Source organism: Dipodomys ordii, unplaced genomic scaffold (assembly GCF_000151885.1).
Source record: "Dipodomys ordii isolate 6190 unplaced genomic scaffold, Dord_2.0 Scaffold75, whole genome shotgun sequence".
Lineage (NCBI taxonomy): Eukaryota > Metazoa > Chordata > Mammalia > Rodentia > Heteromyidae > Dipodomys > Dipodomys ordii.
This window is the reverse complement of record NW_012267291.1, coordinates 4874769-4900226: the sequence shown is the minus strand read 5'-3', so window position 1 is coordinate 4900226 and position 25458 is coordinate 4874769.

Sequence of the window (25458 nt, the reverse complement as noted above, 5' to 3'; positions counted from 1 at the left end):
GTGAGTCTACAGTCCTCGTTACTCACGTTATTAACAGGGATTCTAAGGATCTCAGCTCTCCATAGGAAAGTGCTCTCCTGCTCCTCACGTGACACAATTTGCCTACATCTTGGTTTTATCTCTGATTTTCCTCTTGTTTTCTGCATCCATTCTGGAGCCAATCTTGTGGGTGCCCAGAATTTTCTGTGCATGCTCATTTCTCTGTGCCTGTGGTCCACAGCCTGGGCCAAGACTGGAAGTTTCTGAACTGCTCTGTCTGCTACTACTCAGTCTCTACATAACAGGGAAATTGTTTTCCTCCCTCCCTCCCTCCCTCCTTCCCTCCCTCCCTCTCTCCCTTCCCCTTCCTTCTTTCTTTCCTCCCTTCCTTCCTTCCTCCCTCCCTTCCTCCCTCCCTTCCTTCCTTCCTTCCTTCCTTCCTTCCTTCCTTCCTTCCTTCCTTCCTTCTTTCTTTCCTCCCTTCCTTCCTTCCTCCCTCCCTTCCTCCCTCCCTTCCTTCCTTCCTTCCTTCCTTCCTTCCTTCCTTCCTTCCTTCCTTCCTTCCTTCCTCTCTCTTTCTCTCTTCTTTATGCAGAAATCTAGGGGTTTGAACTCATGGCTTTGCATTCTCATTTCCCTTGCTTGTCCCCAGCTGGTGCTCTACCACTTCAGATTTGGCTGGAGCCAAGGCTTGGTGGGAAGATAATGCAGTATCACTTATATGGAGAAAAATGAGGCTGTGAATTAAAACAAATCTTATTGCATGCGAAGGGGAAACCGCCTAGGTACCAGGAAGAGGAGTCCAGAAATGTGGAAGGGGAGAAGAGAAGAGGAGAGGAGACTGACAAGAATGCTCTGACTCCAGGTGTTTGGTTCTGTAGAGCACTTGGTGTGGAATGCAGCCTTTCAGTTTAAAGGGAAGGTGAGCCCCGTGGAGATGTTGCCGCCTCGGGCCTAGCGTGCTTCTGTCATGCTTGAGGCAGGAGAACAGGGCTGTGCCTGGGCATCCTTGCAGAACCCCACGTATCCCAGCATGGAAAGAACCACACAACCACTTGCTCCAGAGGTAGCAGTGGCTACTAGTTTGGAGGAACCATCAGCCTAGAGGACTGGGTCTGGAAAAAGGGAGCTTAGGGGACCGGGACTGTGTTCAGAGGCAGATATCTAGCGAGAGTGGGGATCATTAGCTCAGTGGCAACTGGTACACACTGCTCTGGACCTTCTATCTCAGGGAGCCCATACTGCATGCCTGTAGGCTCAGCAAGTATGGTTTCTGTCTGCAGAAGAAATTGATGGGAAAGGACACCAGGGTGGGACCTGGCCTCAAGGTATGAAGAGGAACCACCCTCGCCTGGTACCCGGATGTACCTGAGAAGGAGAAAGATCCCAGAGATTAGAGAGAATCTCTGACAGGTGCAATTGTGGAGCGCCTGGCAGGTCATGGCCAGGGCATCTGGACTTCGTGTCAAGGACCCACAACCCCTCTGCGATTTGTGCCTTCGAGGGCTAATTATGGCCTTTTAGGCACAAAAGGAAAACACAGGGATCAGGAAAGAAGCAATTGTGGAATAATCAGAGATGGCATTAAGTGGGAGGATCCAGGAAGTAATTTGGAGTTAAAACTGCTAGTACTTGCTGATGGATTGGCTTTGGGAAAGAAGGAAAGAGAGGATGTCATGATAATTCCTCAAGTTCTGACTTGAATAAGTGAGTGGTGATAGAATGGTGGGGGTGGCAGAGCTTTTGACAAAAATAGGAAGACTAGGGAAGAAAAGACTGGGGTGGGCTGGGGTTGCTAATTCTATTGCTAATGCCTGGTGCTTACAGATTTGGCAATTAGTGCCATGAATCCCTAATCTCCCCCTCTGATATCAAGGCTGATGGCAGTGTTTACAGTGAAGCTGAATGGGACCCTGTCTAAAACCACATGCCTTAGCTTAAGGATTTTATTTAGTTAGTATATATTAATGGCCCTGTTCACATTTGTACTGAGGTGCTTTGCTATAATTGAAATAACTCCTGAATTTATCAGCTGGGTCCTAAGTTAAAGACCCACAGTGAAATAAACCTCCGGGCTCTGTGCCTTTAGATATAGATACCTATATACATTTTCTTGACACTTAAAATGTGTAAAATCAGTCAGAAAAGGATTCTAGTCCATGCTTAAAGGAGAGCTGAGGGGAAAAAAAAGGCTAAAAAATTCCATATTGCATAAAAGAAAGAGTCAGATTGTCCCCCGAGTGAAAGGAAATCAATGAAACGACTTTGGAGATCCATTTCAATCTCTTGTTGACATTGTTTTCTGGTAGTAATTTTCTCAAAATGTTAACAGTATTGAGTTTACCTATCGATCCTATTATTTTTGACCTTGCATTAAGTGTGGTCTAATCTTACACGCCATAAAATTTCCTTTCACAGCTAAAAAAAAAATAATATTGTATGACTCTGGAGGAAACTTCCAATCAGGCCAGACACCACTCCCTCCCTTCCCCACCTCAGGATTTTGATGAGCGTATAAGCAACAGTAATGACTTATGTTGACTTCCAGTGGACTTCCATATTGTGTACATTTTATTAAATGCTTTAAGCAGGGTCATCGTACAAATAATCCACGTATTGACTGCAATGTTCAAGCCTGGATGAATTGAAGGCCATGGTGAGCTAGCCAGATTGGTCAGCTTGAATCCCAGTCAATACCATAAATAGATATTTGGCTACAAAATCGAAGGCGACTTTATATTCATGATTCCGAAGCCCGCGGTAAATAAATAGCCCTAAATTGTCCCACTGGAAGATGCATATCCTCCTTACCCAGGGATCTCCCCAACCTACCCCCCTCCACAACCAGTAGTCCAAGTTGAATGAATTTAGCAAGATGGAAGGCTGCTGAGAGTACTAATGAATGAAAACCCAAGAGCTCTTGCCTGGTTTCCTGAGAAAAGAACAGATGGATGCCTGGCTTGTGCTACAAGGAAAATCTGGCTGCTCTCCTTTCCTAGGGTCTATGAAGCCTAGTGACAACACGCCATTAGCATCCCAACCCTTCCCCACCCTGGTCCTCCCATAAACCTCCATAGGAGGTCAGCCTGCCAGGCCAGCACGCTCCTCACACAGCCCTTGCCCTTACTCAGACTGCAGGCGGAGACGTTGTAGGAGGAGCTTCACTAATGGATTTGCCCACAAATCCTTCCAACATTACTAGAGGAGTTAATTTGCCTCTTAATGGTTTAATTATATGCTACTGCTCTGCTCTAGGAGAGTAACAACGGAATAACAACAATTCTTTGCTTTACTGCGGCTGGCAGAGGCAACTGATTTTGGAGATGTTTGGAACAGGATGTCATTGGTGATCCTTTAGAGATGAGGCAGTGAATCATTCAGGGAGGGCTAGCATCCCTGGGGCCACAGATACCCAGTGCTCTCCTTCTGTAGTCAGGTGTCAGGCTTTGATGGCATTGTCCCACTGGAGTCCAGGGAGTGCTTTTAGTTTTCATTTTTATGTAAAGTTTGTTAGCTCCCCTGGCTTGCCCAGCATGCAGATAGAAAGCAGGTACTTTGAGAAGGCAATTGAGGTCTTCCAATGCCCAATCCCAGCTTGTTTTCCACGACTTGGGGACCTAAGGGGCCTGAGCAACCTGGTTGGTTCTAGTGGGAGTGGCCTTGGACTCCCTTGGGATTTGAACCGGTGCTGGCCAGGCTGGGCCTCACTCGTAGTAATAGTTGGATTCTCTGGAAGTAGATTCTAAACCATGCTCTGTCACTGTGGAGGCAGTGCCTGGGCTCAGCGGGCGTTTTTGCCCCTGGTAAGCCCTGCGTTTTAAGAGGAAGTCTAGGGGTAGACTGCTGAGCACTGTCCTCAGCTGGGCAGCAAGGCCTTTCCTCCCTGGAGAGCCAAGAGCATGGTCCGGGTTGGCCACACCCCGTGATCAGCCACGTCTACAGAGGCACTAATTCCCCGGGAAGACGTGGAGGGAGAGGAAGGACTGTGGAGCTGTGGCCAGCATGTAGGACGTGATCTTACCATCGCGGGGCAGCCAGGACATGGTGAGGCATCAGCGGGGCTGGAGCTCAGCCCAGTCTATGAAATGGGCTGACGGCATACCGTGTCACGGAATCATTTCTGTGAAGAGGCGATGGTTTTACCTTTTCTGCCAGCACCAGGAATTAAAATCAAGCCCTTTCCATGTTAGATAAGCATTCTACTATATAAGCGACTGCCACCCTCCTCTGGGCTCCCCCCTCCCCCAGTCTTTTTTGTTTTAAATTTGTTTGCTTTATAGATAGAGCCTCACATGTCTGCATAGGCCTGTATCAGTCGTGCAACTTCTGGCCTCTGTGTGGCTGTTCTTACAGGTATGCGCCACCACACCCAGTCCACAGGGTCATTTCTGTAAACCTCTGGAGAATGAGTTCTGTGCCTCTCTGTGGGCTTCCACTGTGTCTGGGTCCCCTCAAGGCTGAACACAGCACCTTTTTGCTTGCTCAGCACACTCCGAAGCACCCCAAGACTCCATGAACGCACAGTGAAATCAACCTCTGTGCCCTTCATGGCGCCATTCTATCCCAGAGGGGCTGCAAACCAAGAGACAGCTCTGCCCCTGGCGGCCTGTGAGTGACTGGATCATCCTCGAAGGATTCCCTTGGCTTACAAGGGAAGCTTCTGGAGAGAGAGCTGTAGGCCACAGCTGCCCTGCGCTCCTAGGACACAGGTGAAGGCAGAAAGAGAGGCTAGAATATTTCTCAGGTCTCATTATGGGCTATCTGTGGGGCCTGTCTTTTAAGTGCATTTCTCCAACAGTGTGAGGGGAGAAGGATTGGCTGGGACCTTGTTGGCTTTACAAAGGGTAAGGGAACTCCTATTGCTCCCACTGCTAGTGAGGGTTGTTGCTCGGAGCTGAAGCAGGGCAGTCTGACACCAGGATCGACTGTGAGGTAGACGGGGCTGCCCGGGGAGATTCACACACCTCGTGGAGGAGCTGGAAGATTCACACACACCATGGAGGAGCTTCAAGGGAGATTCACACACCTCGTGGAGGAGCTGGGAGATTCACACACACCATGGAGGAGCTTCAAGGTTTGTCAACCATTGTGTGAGGCTCAGCACAGTACAGTGTGTATCTCTCTCTCCCTCCTTCTCGAGTGAGGGTAGACACATTTCCTAGTTTCTTTTATCTACCAGCTCAATTACTCTTGGCTTTAATTTCATTTTCTTGCACATTTGATCTCTCAATCATTGTGTGGCAGGTGCATGTATGTTTGACATATATACGAGGAATAAAATTGTAAATGACAGAAACTTCGGGAGAAACCTTCGGAGCCATCTGCAGCCACCCTTTCTTGTTCATTGGTCTTGTCTCTCAGATGACTGTGAGCTTTTGAGGGTCCCTGTGTTCACATCTGATATGAAAACAGGATCTGCCATGATACTTCAATTCCATGAACAGTAACCATTGAACCTAAAATTCCCAACTCAAAAATCCCAAGCTACAACAAGCTACGACACATGACCGTAGTCATTTTGTAAAGCTCTGCTTTATATATCATGTTACTTACTGCTAAGATTTGTTAAGTAAAGGGATAAATTTAAATGATCAGCACATAGTAAGTGTTCAATAAACTCATCAATAAACTTGACCACTGTTTCCTTCAAAGGCCAAATGGATAGATTTGAGGTTATGTGTTCATTACACAGCAGGGTGGATTCTTAGTGCTATTTGGTCCTTCCTTCCTTCCTTCCTTGCTTCTTTCCTTCCTTCCTTCCTTCTTTTCTCCTCCTCCTCCTCCTTGTCCTCCTTTTCCTCTCTTTTTCTTCTTTAGGGCAGGGTAGCTGTTGGCTAATATGCTGACTCTAAATATAATTTCCAGTGATGATCTATATTCAGCGATCATCAGACAAGAGGACAGTTGAAGAATTCTCGAACCTTCCCTCACGTCCAGGTTGACTGGACTTGATTTCTCCATGGAAACAGAGATTTCCTTCCTCAATGGGAAAGAGACACCAAGGGCTTAACCAAACTTCTTTGAAGATTTCTTGGCATATTTGTCCCTAGAGGAGTCCCTCAGGGAGAGTTATTGTTGGAGGCTCTTCGCCTCGAGCTTAATTTCTAGAAGTATGTATTTCCCTAGCAACAGAATAGCTTCATTGGAAAGTCACAGGTGCCCTGAAGCTCAGCTCAGAAGATTATCTCAAGTTTCATTTAATACCAGCCTTAGACCTGGAACTGGATTATTTATACCATCAATCTAAGACTGGATTTTCTTTTTACTTCCCATTGCCATCTTCCTTGGCATTTGTGGATGGAGATATAGCCTCCCTCCTTCTCCTCCCCCGCCCAGGAAAAACATCAACAGGAAGAAGTCTGAGAAGAAGAGATCCATGGGTGTGTTTGCTCCTCTCCCACTAGTGCGTGAGATTTATGTTGGGGGCATCGCCATTCTGGAAAATGTGGTCCTGATTATCTGCTATACTGCTTGCAGTGGGCACAGGGGCCAACTCGGAGACCAGGATCTGAGTAACTTGGGATGATGGGTTCTGTCACTGGAACAGCCTTCTCTGGGCTCAGCCCGTGTTTCACAGCTGTGACACCCCCTGCCTCGGAGAACAGATTGGTTCCCCAGCCCTGAGAATACCAAAACCGAAAGATGCTGAAGCCCCTTCTAGGAAATGGTGCAGTGGTTACGTGCAACCAAGGCACTTCCTGACACAATCCAGGTGCTGTGGAAATAGATGCTACATTTTATTTTTTAAGGGGAAAATGACAAGTCTGAACATGTTCACTGGAGATACATTTGATTTCTAGTAGTTTTGGCTCAGTGATTGCTTGAATCCACAGATACAGAGGGCTGCCAGGATTTTCTGGGAGAGGTAGAGTCCTAAAAACATTGGTGGAGGATTGAAAAAGTCAGACTCAGACAGGAAGGTAGTTAATACGGGATATGTTATCAGGCATGGGAGCACCCTGGGAAGCCATGTGATCATACTGGGCAGTCATGTGACCACCTGAGGCAGTCATGGCTGACTCCTGCCAGTGTCCACGGAGTCAGTGAAGGAACACTCAACCAGAGTGGCCCACATGGGCGAAAGCAGCCAGGGTGCCGGTACTGCATCTCCAGTAGTTATTGGGTGAGGACTGCTCCCTGGGGGAAGTGGCTCCCTGACATGTCAGCCTGCTGTGCTGTGGACCGGGGAGACGGAAGGGGACTGGTGGTCGTAGAACGTGAATAAGCAGGTGGTACAGCACGCCACCCTGCCGTCCCCGGGCAGGGGCTGAGCCATCGGGAGGCTCCAGTGATGATGGCTACAAAGGGGTCTCCGGGATGCAGTCTGGCTTTGTCTTCCTGCCGCATCTATTTCTGCCCCAGGGCTTGGTGTGGAGGTGGGGTCCAGCTCTGTCCTGAGGGTGTCTCCAGTATTGTGAGCAATGACAATGTGTTTAACAGTATCTGCACAGTTTTGGAGGCATGTGTTGTGATCCTGTTGTGCTCTAGGGACGTATCTAAATTAACTTACTGTGTAGGGTGGGTCATTTTGTTTTCTGTGTTAGAGAGAAGGAACTATTAAGGGCGTTCTCTTTATTTGTCTCTTTTTGTATTTCCTACAACCAAAATACCCTGTAAGTCAGTCATCTTCAGTTTGGGCTTTGTACTTCATCTATGTGATCAGAAAAGTTTCATTTTAGTGTTGGCAAGTCATAAGAACTCATATTTTCAGTGAGCCATGGAAGTACAATTCTATGACGTGCAAGTCAACATTGTGACAAAGTTTTCTGTGTGCCATTGGATGCACAGGTCTGTTGAACATACTTTGTAGATGGGCCTAGAGATCTCTATGACTAGTGTTGGTGATGGTCTTTGTCCATCTCATGAAAGAGTTGCCTTGATGTCTTAAGTTTTGTTTGTATGCTATTTGTGGGAGGTGATTGCCACCGAGGTTGAGTCTCAGCTCTGGGGAGAGATGAGGCAGAGAAAATTCAATTTCTGCCATGGCTACATGAGAGCGAGAGTCAGCGAGTTTGGTAAACTTCCCACAGAGGCTCCCACATCTTACCCTTGGTCCCTGAACATTTACTACCTCATCTGGGTAAAGGCCTTGCAATTGTGATTATTAAATGAAATATCTTGAGGTAGGATTATGTATGCAGGCACAATATCATCACAAGGAAAAGGTCTAAGTCAGATAGTGGGAAATGAAGGAAGTGCCCACAAGCCAAGGAGAACAAGCAACCTCTAGAAACTGGAAAAAGTCCTGTCCTTGTCACAGATTCTCCTCCCCAGAAGCATACAAGCCTGTCATGAACTTGATTCTAACCTGGAAAGACTAAGTTTTGGTCTCCAGAATAGCAACCCAATTTGTATTATTATTTGTATTATTTTAACCCACAAGATTTTTACTAGTTTGTTATAGCAGCAAGGAGAAACCGGTGTGGCAGGTGCCGCAGTTTAAGCCATTGTTGGGTCATGTACAGACTGTGAAGGGCAGAGGTGCTTGGCACTAAGTACATGTCCAAAGATACTACATTAGTCTTGAGTTCTAAGTTCTGCAACTTATTTGCAGGCCCATTGTCCTGTCTACTAAGAAGTTTTTGAAATACCCATCTGTCATGGTCAATTATTTTTTGGCATCAACTTTGAATTGGCAGTGATGTCAAGTTATTTTTCAAATACTGATCTTGAGGTTCCTGTGAAAGCAATGCTTATCCCTTCCAATCAGTAAAACAGAGCACCTTCCCACCAGCAGCCTTCATCCAGTCAGTTGCAGACAAGGATTTAATACTGCATTTTTTTTTCTTGTCTGTTGTGGGGCTTGAATTCAAGGCCTGAGCACTGTCCCTGAGCTTCTTTGTGCTCAAGGCTAGCACTCCACCACTTGAGCCATAGCGTCACATCCAATTTTGCAGTGGTTAATTGGAGATAAGAGTCTCACAGGGACTTTTCTGTCTGGGCTGACTTTGAACCACCACCTTCAGCCTCCTGAGTAGGTAGGATTATGGGCGTGAGCCACCAGTGCCTGGCTCAGACCATAGTTTTGCCAGAAGAAAGATGCTATTCTCTCTCAAGAAAAGAAAATAGCAATCTTGCCTGAGTTCTCTGCCTGCTACTCTGCCCTGTAGATTCAAACTCAAAGAGACTACGGAATCAAGTCCCCTGCATTTCCTGACTGCTGATCTTCCCTACAAACTCTGAACTTTGCACTCCTCAACAACTGAACAAATCTCTTAACTACATCACCTTGTATTGGTTCTCTCTCCTGTGAATGCTGAACAAATCATTATACAAACTACATACGTGCTGCATGTGAAAACACTCAAGATCTTAAAAAAAGAAGAGGTGTCAATGACAAACATATGATATTAAACCATTTTCTTATTGACCTTTAAAAGCATAGTATCTCAGTTGTTTACCTTACATTTATTACAACAATGTGCAGTGATGATTATGGTAATACTAGAGGCACAAAATGTATCAGAAATCAGGAAGGCTCTGTGATATTCTTTGTAATGGGGTTTGACCTTGAGCTGGAAATGGTTATTCTTCAACAAGGATCATTCTATTGCCTTTCTAGTTACCCTCTGACACTCTCCACTTCTCTCTGAATGTCTTCTATCTGTCCTTGTCACACCAGGCCTGACCCTCAGACATTTTTGTGGATGGACAGTTAAGGTGTTAATATATGTGTGAATAACAGCTTATTCAGATTGGTCGGTCCTTGATGATATTGTATGGTTTGTGTATTTTGGTTTGTTCTTGCTTAAAAGTAGTCATGCATAATCAAAATTCCATAAAGGATTATTCAGTTGTCCAGTTGGTAAATGTCTAACAATGTGTGATAGGTAAAAAAATCTTCCTACTCCATTTCTTTTCTTAGGTAAAATGTGCAATCCTTGTTTTAATCCACCCTTCTTAGGATGCATGTGCTGTGTCTCTTGTTTACTGGTCCTCCCAAGTGTGACTATTTTCAGTGAGACAAAAGTTTAGAGTTCCTCCTCTGAAGACAATTCCTAGTGTCTTCCTCGGTGATTCACATATAATTCCTCTCTATAAATTATCTTGCTATTGGCCTTGGAAGAAAAGATCATCTTATTTCTTCTACTGGACTTTCTTCAGCCAGTTTCATAGAGGAATTCATTTGCCAAACATGAGGATTTGATCAATAAACAGCCTGCAATCCCTAGGAAGCCTTTATAGGGATTTGAGTTGTCAAACACTGACTCAGGATTTGTTCTAGTAGTTGTTAAAAATTACATAAACATAGTGGTTTTTTTTTTAACCTCAATCAACCAAAGAGTCAGCAGTAGGAGTTTGGGAGACTTGGACTTGCTATTGATTAGTTGCTGCACATGTTCTCTGGAAGAAGTTAATCAACAAGGTGTTGACATTGTCAGTAATGTCTCGCATCTCTCTTGGAAATTATTGCTTACAGTCAGGGAGTTACTGCTACATACCTCTTCCCTCCAGGAAGACGGAATTCATTTGCTCCACAGGGAACTCTCTAAGGGACTGTGGACCTTTCCTGTCCCTGAACTAAATGTTACAGTGCAGGTAGGAATGTGAGAGAGGAAAGTCATTTCCTAATGCACTTTCCAAGAAAGTTTCCAGATAGCAAAGGTCATAGCCGTCTTGCCAACCCAAATCCCTAGCACCTAGAACAATACTGGCTCAGAGTACTTAACTTTTAACTAGAGAAGATCGCAATCTAGGCCAAGGTTACATCCTAGAAAAATAGGGAGGGAGTAATTCCGTCTCTCTTATGTGTTAGCATGTTATAGGGAAATGCAATTTCTACTGAAGAAAAATTCACTCCTCTGTTATTAGTTGGTTGTGGATACATGCTGACATACTTATGAAAAGAACCTGTAACACAAGAATTATTTTCAGGGGAAATTAATATAAAATAAAGTAAGATGAGCTGCATTCCCAGATTCTGAACATGTAACACATTAAATCTGTTTACATTGCTCCATGCATACTAAGTTATACTTAAGATAAATTACATAAATAAGAGCAAATTATATACAGTCATTCCTTCTCATCAAGGTCAACTCTAGCTCCTAGCTGGGAGCCTGTTACACTCCAGCATCAAAGACGGAAACCCTGGCAGCCTCCTGTGGGGACTCAATGTCTAGAATCTTTATGTTGAGTTTGCCTTTTAGGTCTCGTTATTTCTTCTTAGGACTGGCTGTCCTACCCCGACAGCTCTCCTTACCTTTATTCTCAAAACGAGGAGGATCTGGGCTCTCTAGGCAGAGCTGTATCTGTGAGACAGGAAACCACCCTACAAAGACCTGGACTTGTCCCAGCTTGCCCAGACCGTCCCCTTACAACATAGAAAGTACCTGCATTACCCCTCGAGCCTGGGCAAACTGGGACCACTGGTCACTCCTGGCCATAGGAACTTAAACAAAGATCCCCTTGTACCCGCCCTCCAGTGCATTCATTATGTGGGGCTGCTAAGTCCAAGTATGGCAAACTGGAGGGGGCAAATCTATCATAATTCTGAGAGCCCGCTTGTGGAATTCAGGTTTCAGTAGGGACAGAGCCTCTCTGATGGCTTCCAGAGGAAAGCTATTTCCGATGCCAAGGCCCACAACATTTTGTGTTCCTTGGCTCAGTCCCATTCTTTGCCCCAGTCTTCGCCACATGGCGTCTTCCTGAATGTTTTTGCAGTCTTCCCTCCCCTCCCCCGCCATGCTATGCCTTCCCTTCTTTTAGTGAGGACAGCAGACATATTGAATTAAAGCCTACAATAGCAACCTCAGCTTGGTTAAATTTGCAAGGACACTATTTTCAAATAAGGCTCGATTCTGAGGAAACTGAGCTTGGGATTTCTACAGATTATATTATTATTATTATTATCTTGTGCCGGTCCTGGGGCTTGAACTCAAGGCCTGAGCTTCTTTTTCTCAAAGTGAGTGCTATACCACTTTCTCTACTTCTGACTTTTCTGGTAGTTTAGTAGAGATAAGAGTCTCACAGTCTCTCCTACCGGGACTGGCTTTGAACCACGCTCCTCAGATCCCAGTTTCTCGAGTAGCTAGGATTACAGGTGTGAGCCACTGGTCTCTGGTGCTCCAGAACACTGTTACTCCATGGTACACAGTCACTGCAGCCTCTGGTTCTCATTCAATGAACTTTTTAGCATAAATCATGGAGGATTGTAAGTGCCGGCTGGAGATGTCTGTACATCATCCACTAGGCACCAAGGAGTCGCTGATGGCTTCAGGACAAAGGAGTGACATGCTATTAGTGTCATTTTAGTCACATTAACATGGAAATGGTGGACATGACAGATTGGGCCCTGATGGGAAAGGACCATGAGAAATCTCCCGGGCTCAATGCCAGGCTACAAGGTACATAAGACTGAGCAGCATGTAAACCCCTTCACGGTGACCAGAGTTCAAACCTGAGCCCTGGGAGGAAGAGATAAGCGTCAAACATACCATAGAAGGATATTTATATCTATGGGTAGTGAAAACCGAATGTGGTTAAGGGAAAGAGAAGTCCTCAACTGAGCAAGATTTTGCCTTTCAGGGAACATTTGACAATGTCTGGAAAAGTTTTTTTTTTTAATTGGGGGGCAAGGTGCTACTGGCATCTAGCAGGTGTCCAGCGGGCCACCTAGCAGCCAAGGGTGCCTTTGAGCATCCTGTATCCCGCAGGACAAACATCACCACAAAGAGGATCCACACGAACAGGGCTGCGTAGACACAGAGAGGCCGAGGGAGGAGCATGAAGGCACAAGGTGTCTGTGCCTCTGATCATAAAAAATAAGATTTATAGAAAAGAGCTCCAGGAAATGGGAACAAGAGGTGTTTTTTCTTTGCTTTCTCTTCTTTGTCTGGTTTGTTTGTTTTGCTGTCTTGGGAGAGGTTAAGGGGGCCACAGACATGGAGGGTCAAAAGGTGAACAAACACAGCAGTGGTACTCACTAGACACCATGTTGAAAAGGAATTATACCACTTGTGGGTGGGGGTTAGAGGGAAAAATGAGAGAGAACAAAGGACATTTGTAACTGTAACCCCTATGTAAATCACCTTTATAATAGCAATAAAATGCAAAAATGCAAAAAAATAGTGCTATGTCAAGAAACACTTCTGAAGAGTTGTGGAAAGACATAGATGAGCTCTTTTTTTTTTTTTTTATTGGTCGTGGGACTTGAACTCTGGGCCTGGGCGCTGTCCCTTGGCTCTTCAGCTCAAGGCTAGCACTCTACCACTTGAGCCACAGCGCCACTTCCTGGTTTTCTGGTGGTTTATTGGAGATTCGAGTCCTGGGAGGAGTTCCTAGACCTTCAGTGTTTCTTGTCTGAGGTGAAGGAAGGATCACCAAAGATCCACTTCCCCCTTTAGCTATGTGGCTGTCTAGCAGTGTCAGCAGAGGTAGCCCCATGGCTTGGCTTGGTGACTTTTAGGCAGCAGTGGCTCATCCTATAAGAAGGTCTGTATTTTTGTTTTATTTCCAGGATTGAGATGGACCCACTTAGAGGCAGATAATATATTTTGACAACGAACATCTTGCAGACAAACCACTTTTTAGTCGTATCCCTTGCTATCGTTCTGAACACGAGCATCAAACATCGCCCAATCACCACCAGTGGTTTTCACAGAAGATATGTGAAACTAGAAAACAATCAGATCAGTGCCCAGTGTTTATCATTAATCTTCACAAATGAGTGGAAGAAAAACTCTTCACAAAATTAACTAACTTTAAATGTTTCCCTCTCTTCCCATTGAAGCCTTAACGTCCTTGCAAATGCAGTTCAGTAAAGAAATGTTGGTTGAATTAAATTGTGGATCTATCCAGTTGGTGAAGGAGGGAGGGAGGGAGGGAGGGAGGGAGGGAGGGATAGACTGGGTTTCAGGGTAGGTTTCAGGTGTAGAGGACTTCGGAAGATAGACAAAGCTGGCATTGGCAGAGGCTCCTGTGCAGGCAGAGTTCTGAGCTAGACACTTGACTCAAGCACACGCGTTTGGGATGATGATACTATCAGCGGGTCAGTGAAGGAAGGAAGACGGTGGAGGCATGGGGGGTGGATGGGGTGGGAAGCACAATGCTGTCTCGGGTGATCAGGGAGGGTTGCAGTGACGGTGATCTTGAGGAAAGACCCAAGGAAGGGGAACACATGCTCCGAGCTTGTCTAGGAAAGGTAAGTTCCAGAAGGATGGACCAGTACACATTCATTCTTTGGCGAAGGAGCCACAGATGGATTTTGGGAAGCCGTGTGTCCAATTGCCATGCCTGGAATGAATAAAGGAGTATTAAGTAAATAAGGGGAGGTCCCAGTAATGCAGGTTTCTGTAGGGATGTTGGGTTCTTCCTTTTCTTTCCCTCTCCTCCTCCCCTCCTCCTCCTCATTCCTCTTGGTGGTACTGGGGTCTGAACTCAGGACCTCACGCTCACTTGGCTTTCTTATTCACAGCTGGTGCCCAACTACTGGAACCATGCCTCCAGCCCTGCTTTTTGCACTTTATTTTGTAGATGAAGTCTCACAAGCTTTTCCGCACAGGCTGGTTTGGAAGTAGGATCCTCTAGATCTCAGCCTCTTGAGTCACTAGGTTTACCAGTGTGCGCCACCAGTGCCTGGCCAGGATGTTGGCTTTTAGGACAAGCAAATAGACCTCCCTCTGGAAGATGGGGACTGGAGGGCTTCTTTGTTGTGCCTGGTGTTTGCAGGAGAATCCTGGCAGCTGTAGGGATAGTGGGAAGGGGATCGCCACCATTCTGAAAGACTCTTGGTGGCTCTGACCCAGGAGGGTCAAGGTAAGGCTGCATCCAGCCATGCTCTTCCTTTGTCCGCTTACTCGCATCTCTCCATTTGGAGCAAGCGTTGCTAATTCACCATTATGACTGACATTTCCTGCACGTTCCCCCGGTTTCATTATTATCCCGCAGCTCAGCTGTGAGAGACTGCTGATCTTCATCTTCATATTGATTAATTTCATTTTCGCATGCATCGCCCGCATTTCCAACAACTTCAGCGCAGTTTTCACATGATGAGTCATTTGCAAAAACGACAGATTTTCATTACAGGAGTCATCTTTGAAGCAGGGAGGGTTGGACCAGACCCAGGTAAAAGGTTTGCTCAATTCTGCTTAGCGTTCCCTCTCACAAAATGGGAGTTGATGGGTTTCTTTGAGCCCGACCACTGTCGCAATCATTACAAAGCTGTTTCCTGTTATTTATTTGCTGATCAACTGGCAATTGTGTTATTGTTGTACATGGGAAATGTAATTCCAACAGTCACTACTTTTAAATGACATGATAACAGCGCTACCTTGTGAATTTGTAACACACCCATTGCAGGCTGGGCATGTAGATCCCTGGATCCCTGGGTGGGGAGGAGGACTTCCCTCTATGGGACCTGAATTAGCTTCCTGTTTGCAGGAGGAGTTTCAAATACAAGTGCCCCATGGACTCAGCGGATATGGCTGGTGAACCAGGCTGGCAGAAGCACCCCATTCAGCATGAAGGGGTCCCAGTGATGGGCATAGCCACCACCATCTGCTTGTTCACCTCCTGGCATAGGGTCTTATATCCACAAATTTCTTTCAGAAAAGATGGAAATCTTCTCTCAATGACTATCCTAAGTTTCCATTTCTTTTCACTTTCAGAGCCACAACGTAAGTCTTTGAATCAGACCATACTGACTGTTGCCTATTCTGGAACTTGTGCATTACAAAGACAACCTTGTACTTTCTGGGTTTGTGTTTGCTGTTCCTACATCTTCTCTGTGAGAACAACTATGCGGGATTCTGTCTAGCTAAAGCCTGTCAGATACTTAGGGTGTGGCTTAGTCTGTTTAGATGGCTCTACAGTAACCAAACATCACAGGCTAGGTAGCTCCTCGACCACAAATGTGTTTGGGAGGTGGAAAGTCCAAGACCACATGGCTGGCGGATTCAGTATCTAGCCAGGGATGGTTCCTGGAGCATAGATGGCCCCTTCTCCTTTTGTCTTACATGGTAATAGACATCTATTTTACTAGGGCATGAATTCCATTTATAGGACCTCTGCACTCCTGGCCAAACTACTACCTAAAGGGCCCACCTCCTGTCACCAGGGTGGATGTAGTATCTGTATAAACGCTTGGAGGGAGGATACATTTTTGAACAGCTGGCTTTCAGGTGGGCTGTGCATTGAACCAAGTCGTATATTCTTGATTTTGTGCTACACTGTCTACCAGCTAGTAGATGGTGTTAGCTAGTAGAGACTGAACTCTGCCTGCTAACTCCAAGCCCAGTCTTGCTGTGGAGGGGTTGGAGCCTTAGAACCAAGTGAGTTGTGAGTCTAGACTTGGTCCTCAGGCCTACCCATGCCCACTAACATTCTGTGCCAGCTTACATAATTTCTTTAGCTTCCAGAAGCTCTGGGGCCTTGTTTACGTAATAGGCTGATAGTAAGACCAATCTCTGAAGTTATCGTGAACCCTCAATGAGATAATATATTCACAGTGCCTAAACAGTGCCTGGTATAGAGTTCATGCTCACGACTTCAAAGGTCTTTAGCAGCAATACCTCTCAGAAAAGCACAGCAAAGTGCCCATCCCATGCAGACAGCTTCTTTGAAAACTTGGCCTTTCCCCTCAGATTCACTTCTTACAACAAGACCCACAGAAGAAATTGGCTAAGGATTGTATTCCTGGTTCTGCTGTATTTCAAAGTCCAATAAAAATAATCTAGCCAAGTCAGGCAAGCAGCATTCTCTGATTTATAAGGAATCCAATTTCTTGGATCATCTTTTTCTTAAATGTATGGAAATTGGCAACAAGGGATTTAGAGGAAACAAATCAGGATCTGGATTAAAACCAGTCTGGTCCAAAAAAGAAAAATCAGCTCAAGACCTTAATCCTTCTGTATCTATCTCTCTTATCTGTAAGACATTTTTTCCCCCAGATGCACCCTGAGTTGATCAGCATTTTCAATGGTATAGAAATTTTATAATTTTCTACTTACTTAGGTATAAATTTCATCTGTCTGTCTATCTCTGTCTGCCTGACTACTTGTCTTCCTCCTTCCTTCCCTACTATGCAGTGATTGCCAGTCCAGAATCTCGCTAAAATATTTAGATAATGATTTTAATATTTCAGTGTTTGATCAGTCCAAACTATAATGACCATCTGCCTTCTTCAGAAGCATTTATCTCTTGCCTATGGAGGTCTTGAAGGCGAGGCAAATCATTCTCTCTCTTTCTCTCTTTCAGTCCTAGGGCTTGAACTCTGGGCCTGGGAGCTACACTTGGGCTCCTTTTGCTCAAGGCTAGCGCCCTTGACAGCACCACGGCTGGCTTTTTCTGTGATTAATTGGAAATAAGAGTCTCACTGACATTCCTGCCCAGGCTGGCTTCGAACCATGATCCTCAGACCCCAGTTTCCTGAGTAGCTAGGATTCCAGGCGTAAGCCACCCGCGCCTGGCTCATTTTCTTTTTTCATTGAGTTGTAAAGTTTTATTTTTAACGTATTCTTTATTGTATATATCACAAGTGTATAGCAGAGTATTTTAATCACATAGTAAAATAACTCCTACAGATAAGCTAATTAACATGTAGATTATTTTCCATATGTTGTCCTTGCTATGTGTGGTAAGAGTAACTGAAATGCCCTCTCTTAGAAAATTACTGTTGCAAAACACAATGAAAGAATTAATAACCATACACGAAATACAGTAATTCAATAACCATAACATGATAAGTAATACTGATAGGCATAGTCACTCTGCAATGCAGGTTTCCAGGCTTTCCCTCTTCTCCTTCCCACTCTCCCCTACTCTGTGTATCTGAACACTGCTATTCTACTCGCTTCCTTACCTTCTACTCACAGTCTGGCTCTGGGTGTGCTACACTAGCTCCCTGATTCCCAGGCTCAGAGCTCCTGGGATTTCCTATGGGATCTCTTCCAGTCTTTCAAAGAGAAGCCATGACAGCTGAGGTTTCTGATTTATTACATGTCAGAGAAAAGATCGACGTGCTTGCTGGATTAGGTGAAATTTCTAAGTTTGTAACGATTGTGCTGCTAGATTCCCTGTCTTCTAACTCATGCTGTTATCAGTGAGGTCTAAGGACAATCAGAATTTTAGTCCTTTTTTTCCCCACAACCTATTTTAGCTCTCTGGCATATTTATTTTGTAGGTTTTTGTCATTTAGGTTTTTGTTGTGCAATTTCACCATAGCCCTGTCTCAGCGTGGGTCTTTAAGTCTTCGTTACTGTCTTGTTCAAACAGCTTATTCTAATGAAGGATAGTTTTCATTCTTCAACCTGAATAATGAAATCTGAAGAATACCATTAACATTATCGATTCCATATTATGTATTGTATAACATATTATATAGCATATAAGATACTAATTCATATTATATTGTTGATATTATTATGAATATTGTTTCTTTCACAGTTTCCTTCTCTTCCAGAATTCCTTATTTGAGAATGATGGGAATTTTGGATTCATGCTCCATACCTTGTTTCAGGTCATCCTGAGGTGAGATCATCTCCCCACATCTTAAGATCCTTCACTATGTCTGCGTACCCGCAGGCTGCCGGAGGGAGAGCCTTTCCCAGCCATCCACAAGGCCCAGCTCCTTGTGGCTTCAGGAATGGAGGGAACGCCCACCCGTGGCCGCACCTTGTCAGGGTGTGGGCAGGGCCTGTGCTGGGCAGTCCGCTTGGCTGGCCTCGCTCCTGCGGCCCTCCCCCACTTTCCAGCCCTCTCCACCTCTCCCAGCACCTGCCTCTTTCTCTGTTTTCCCCTCCTTCCTCTCTTCCTTGCTGTCTCTTACCTCTCTCCTTCTCTTCACCCTTTCCTCTTTCCCTCCCCTTCTTTCTTCCACCCTTCCCCTCCCCTTTGCTTCTCTTCCTTCTTCCTTTGTCTTTCCTCCCATCAGCTCCCCTCTTCCCCTTCCCGTATGCCACATGCTTGTTCTTTAAGTCTTCCTCCCAGATCTCATGTTCGCATAGCTCCTCTCTTGTCATATTTCTTGACCTCCCCCTACCCCACCCCCATATCAATAATCTTTAGCATTTCTGTTGGTGTGTGCTCGTGTGTGTGCGTATGTGTGTGTGTGTGTGTGTGTATGTGTGTGTGTGAGAGAGAGAGAGTGTGTGTGTGTGTGTGTGTGTGTGTGTGTGCGTGCACCAATACTGGGGTTTGAACTCAGGGCCTGGGTGCTGTCCCTGAGCTTTTTCACTCAAGACTATCACTCTACCCCTTGAGCCACAGCTCCACTTCTGGCTTTTGGCTGGTTAATTAGAGACAAGAGTCTCTTACATCTGTTTGCCTGGGCTGGCTCTGAACTTCTATCCTCAGAGCTCAGTCTCTTGTGTACTCAGATTATAGGTGTGAGCCATGCGGGTGGCCTGTTAGCTCTGTGTTTTTTTCTTCTTGCTTTCTGGCTCTTGATTTCTTAAGGAGATTTCTGAGATTTCATTAAAAGTTTGGAGAAAGGTGTAATGTCTTTCAGATCATTAATAGCTATAGTTAGCTCTTTACCTACCACGTTTCTTCAGACTGTGAGCTCCCAGCGGCAAATTTCTGCCATATTTATTTTATTTTTCTTCATGCCCAGCACATGCTGTTGCCCTTACATGTTTATAAAATGCATGCCATTGTAGAACTTATAAGAATCAATTGCATACGGTTGTTTGTAACTGATTAGGCAAATTGATTCGATAGCCATAACGCAGCCCAAGAGGGTGCCCCGAAGGCTGGTCAGTGCCTGGGAAATGACCTGCAGGTCTCTGTTGGTTGTAGTGGGAAGAACTTGAGCGTACCATTAACCCTTCCTCAGAGGAGCAGGCTGGAGGCCCACGGTGGCCACAGGCAGACATTCACATTCCCAAGCTCAATTTACAACAATAATTTTTAAAATGTGCCTCAAAACTATTTTGTTGCCCTATTTCTTTAGTCTGGTTTACTCTCAATGTGTCGCACATCACAGGGCTGTATCAGAGTTCCACCAGCACCTGTATTTTGTAGGGGAAATAAACAAGACCTCGCTCATCAGATGAGTTAATTACGCTGCCATGTTCCCTCCTCCCTGGAGATGCCATAAACCAAAACGTGGCAGGGCTTTCATTGCAACAAGCAGGCTGGAAACAAGAGCTGGGCGCGGGTGTCATTTTCTTTGCAAGAATCAAAAGACCCAGCAACAGGGGCAAAATCGCTTGGATTTATCACACCCAGCCTCGTGGAGGGTGGGGGGGGGCAAATTGGGAGGTGATTTGAGCTTGAACTCATTTCTCAGTCCTTTGGCATTATTTCCCAACCTTTGTGCATCTGAGGACCGTGCGGGCATTTTCCAGTGCTGCTTCCTCCAGTGACTCCTCCCTCCACTTGTGCATCTGCCTGGCAGTGGCTGTGTCCAGAGAACCACTCCCCCCCCCAGAAGCTCCTCGAGGTCTCCTGGGGGAGAGGGTTGCAGAGCAAGCCCTCAGTCCTCAAGAACTTGGACACACTGGGAGGAAGAGGCTGCCAGGGGCACCCTAGGTCAGTGTCTCTGAGGCAGAGCCTGGGACAAGGGGCTGCTGTACAAGGGAACTTCTGTACCCCCCTCCCCCCCGCCCCCCCGCCCCAAGAGCTGTGTGAGGAGTTGGGAGAAGTAGGCCAGAGATAAGCAAGTGTAACCTGACGCCAAGTCAAGCAATGTGTGGTCCAGCAGAATTCCCCCGGAAGAGGGGGTGAGGAGAAGACACAGGACCTCAGGAGGGGGTGGCGGGGGTGTGAGGGCATCTCTGGGTGAGTCTGCAGGACCCCCTCCCCCCCCACCCACATACTTGGGGCCACTGCATGCGGTAGGCTGCAGCCTGCGGTTTGCACAGTGTTTGAGGCCCTCCCCAAGATTTGAAACCTGAGCTTTTTTTGACATAGAAGGACAAAATTAATTTGAGGTGAATCTGTTTGCTCAACTAATAGTGATTATTAAATGCCTTATAGGTTCCATTCTGTCCTAGGAGCTGGGCTTACCGTGGCAGACAGGACACAAAGAAACATGTCCTTGTGCTAATGGAAAGGCGATGAACAAGGCAAATGAGAGGTATGGTATTTTAGGAAATCAAGGGAAAGCGAAGGAAGGCCCAGGGTCGTGTGGCCATTTGTGAGGTGTTGTTCTGCTAGACGGGGTGGTATGTGGTGCCTTCACCAAAAGGATAGCATTTGAACAACGGTCTGAAAGAGGTGAAGGAATTTTCCATTAGAGAAGGGTATTCACAGAGGAGTAGCAAGTGCAAGGGTCCTGGGGCAGGAAGAGGTGTCATGTGATGGCACACAAGGAGACCAGTGTGGCTCAGTGTGTGAGGCAGCCATGGGAAGTAGGGGACTGGGAGGAGAGCAGGTCAACTGCTCTGCTTAATCGTACTCATCAGATCTTCAAACTATCTCAAGGAAGGTGTATTTTTGTTTCCTCACATCCCACTGAATTCCTGTTCTCTGAGCACAGGACAAGCCCATGGAGCAGGGGCCCTCAGGAGGAAGGCTGCAGCAGCAGGGTGCACTGTCCCGGGCAAGGCAGCCGCTCTGCTCCTCAGGGCCATCACCCAGGAGCCCAGCTTCCTCCAGCTTCCTTGCTCTGCCAGCTCCTCAGCCTCACCATTGTCTGCATCAGGGATCTCCAGTCACCAGTTATGGCGGTTGCTTCAGCACCGCATAAGTAGGAAAAGCGGCAGAAGGCAGCAAGTAACTACACCCTGAGGATCCCGAGCCAAAGCTGCACACACTGCACCTATCCAGGTCCAACCCACCAGACTTAGTGTGGTGTGGTGGTTCATTTTGCTTATTGACTTGACTGGGCTAGGGGATGCCCAGATAGCTGGTCAGACAATATTTCTGAGTGTGAAGAGATGAGTGTTTGAATCAGTGGTCTGAGGAGAGAGTTGCCTGTCCAGGGTGGATGGGTGTCATTCAATCTACCAAGGGCCTGAAAAGAAGAAGAAAAAAAATAGGAGAAGGAGGAGAGGAGGAGGAAGAAAAGTGGGAGGGGAGAGGGGGACAGGGAAGAAGAGGGGGAGGGGAAAGGCAGGGAGGAGGGGTATGGGGAAGGAGAGGAGGAAAAGGGGGAGAAAAAGGAGGGGGAAGAAGGTGATGGGAATCAGTAGATTTGAGTATAATTAATGTGATAAGGGTGGCCATGCCTCAGAAAGTCTTTTAATAAAAAAAAGATGAATAAGGAAATGTGTGGTTGAGAATGTTGGAAAGGGGTCAAGAGGCATTGCATTCATCAACTGCTTTGTACAACCTCTCAGAGATAATAAGTATATCCAAGTGTACCCATTTATGGGATAGCGTGTTACTCAAGTCTTACAGAGCTCTGCCCATGCTAGTCCTGCGGTGTTGCAGGTGTCCAGGTCAAATGGCCACACACCCTAGGAAAAGCAGCATTTGCAAACAGAACTCCTGGGGAGTGGATTGATCAACCCACACACCAATTTGTTCGCGTACAGCAGGCAAGACAGCCGGGACAATAACTCAGCCAGTCTCTTTCCTGGTATTGACTTACCTACGAAAACAAATGAATGATCAGAAGGTTGCTGTGCTAAGTATGGAATTAGAGAGAAAGGAAATTGGATGTTCTTAAGGGATTGCTCTTCTAGGCTTGGCGAAGTCCTGATAAATTGCCTTGAAGGATAAAGGAATACATTGCATGCTGAGACTCTGCCTAAGCATCTTAGCCTTGAACTTGGATGTTGACCCAAGCTTGTCATCCAAGGCTTTTGATTTGAATGTGTCATTATCACATTACCTGATTAAAAAAAAATCTTAAATGCATTTTACAAGAATGAGATTTTAGGTGTGTTGTGTCTGGCGGTGTCTAGGGAAGTCTCTTAAGCTTGTGGATAAATGGTAATCTTTCATTGGAAAGGAATTCCTCTTTTTATTTCTTGGTTCATTTTACCTTAGATTTTTCTTCTTCTTCCCTTATCCATAGTGTAGGCCTCAAAAAAACTGGGAATTATACGTGGTTGTAAACTACTCAGACAATTCGTACCTTCTTTCATGACAGGGAATGAGAGTCTCTACTGCAGCCAAATTCTAGTTCTTGCTCTTTGTAGCTTTCTGATCTCAAGCAAACTAGCAGTTTTCTCACTTATAGAAGGGGGACAAAAATCCCACCCCTGTCATCATGGAGTCACTGTGCTAGCTAACTGAGCCCTGAGGGATTGTTGGGGATAGCAAATCCTCAAAGCAGATAGGGCCTGAAGACTCCTGAGGTTCACGGGGGCCTGCAGGGTTCCACATCAAATGCACCTTCATCGGGATATTAAAAAGGTCATTTGCTGTTTTGTGGTAGAGCTAGGCAGAGGCGCTGGTGTGCCAGTATGAACCAGGGTGAGCGTAGCACAAAGCAGCAGACACCATATGGCTGCCGTGACTTGATTTCCCGGAGGGAAACACCGGACAAACCCACTGCAGAGTGGCCTGGTCGGGGTGGCGTATCGGTCGATTATATTTTGTCTTCACATTCTTTATATTCTGTGATGAGATGTGGAAACATACACATGGGTGTATGCATGATCACCTAGGTGATCACATGATCTCATAATTGCAATGGTTGCATCTTGTGTAATTGGTTTGGGAGCTAAGTCACTACCGTCTCTATGAAATGCCGTTGTAATTTGGAAGTATGACAGACAAACCATGCTTATCGAGACCTCAAGGCCTGGCAGACTTTGAATTTGTGTTCCTTTGGAAAATGAGCAAAATGAAATATCACCGCAAAGAATATTTGTGATGTATTTGTTGCTATGGACCAAAATTCTGGTTGTCAGACAAAGGTTAGAATGTGGGAACACTTGAATCTGCCAATGTGTCATGGCGGTTTCTCCATACTGGAACACTTCTCTGATAAAAATGGTGGTGCTGTGAGCATCTACTGCTGTAGTTTGTATGCAGGACAGTGGTGTTGGGCTTAGTTCCTTAAATCACTGGGGATGCTCTTGAAGGAGATCAGAAAACCCTACTCACTCTCTTTCTCTCTCTTTCTTCCCCCTTCTTTCTCCCTCTCTGTCTCTATCTCCTTCACCTTGGATTTGGACCTTGGGTTTGGGTGTCGAATTATGCAAACCTTTTCTCCCTGTTAGTTGCTTCAGGCCGGGTGTTGGTGGCTCAGGCTGTCATCCTAGTTACTCAGGAGGCTGAGATCTGAGAATCATAGCTGGAAGCCAGTCCAGCCAGAGAGACTGTAAGACTCTTATCTCCAACCAACCACCAAAAAGCTAGAAGTAGAGTTGTGGTCCAAGTGGTAGAGCCCAGCCTTAGCAAAAATGCTCAGGGACAGTGCTCAGGCTGAGTTTAAGCCCCAGGGCTTGCTCACGAGCATGTGCACGCACGCACACACACACACGCACACACACACACACACACACACACACACGAGTTAATTGCTTTACGTAGTTGTACAAAATTCACAAATATATCCTCATGACTTGGTAAGTCAGTATGATAACCAAATAGACTTCAATATAGCAGAGTATGAAGAGTCAATGATGTAATACCAGATTTCATATTACAATCAATCTTTACATAATTATTACTTGTTGAGTTTTGGTGTAATATCAAAGGAGAAAAGTTTTTAATGCAATATCAAACTCATCTGAAAAGCCTTATATGATATTTTCTTTAAGTTTTATTTTATTGTAAAGATGCTGTACAGAGGGCTTACAGTTACAGGAGTAAGACAGTGAATACATTTCTTGTCAAATATTCTCACCCCCTCCTTTGTTTTTCTCCTGCTATCCCTTCCCTCTTCTAACTACGTAGATATGTGGGGCCTAGTTTTCCTCGTCTCTCTGTCTCTATCTGTCTGTCTATCTATCTGTCTGTCTGTCTATCTATCTATATCTGTTCATCTGTCTATCCTTCAACCTGAACAACTGAATACAGGACAAGATGCAAGAATATAGTTGTTTTCTTCAAGCAGGCATTAAAAAGGTATTTCTCATAAGCATGTACTTGGAAACATTAGTTGTGTTTATATAAGCATATGTTATTTATGTTAACATGGCATGGATTTGATAAGATTGATTACTATTAACCTATTATTTTAGCATGACTTTAGAAATGCATATTTGAGGATTTTCTCAGTTTTACTTTCTAAGATGGTAAATATTGATCAGCCGTAGCAATAAATACTCTTTGGGAAGTCCATTCATTTTGAAGATGTATAAGCATCCTGAGAACTTCAGTTTAAAAACTGTTGGTTTAGAACACTGTTTAACACAGAAAAAAAGATATATAATCCCTAACTCTTTTATTATCTAATTACTCACCTTACAAATATTTGTTCCCAAATTACATATAATTTTAACTGTTAACTCAAGTTAATTAGTTACCTCTTATTGAAAACTTGTATGCCAGACAGCATACCATTTGCTTCGCACACATTATCTAATACAGTTTTGACAAAACATGATAGGCTAGGTAAGAGCATTAGCTTTCTTTTAGAGAAGAGGAAAATGGGATACAGGAAGGTTAATATTTGACCAGGCTATGCAGTAGCCG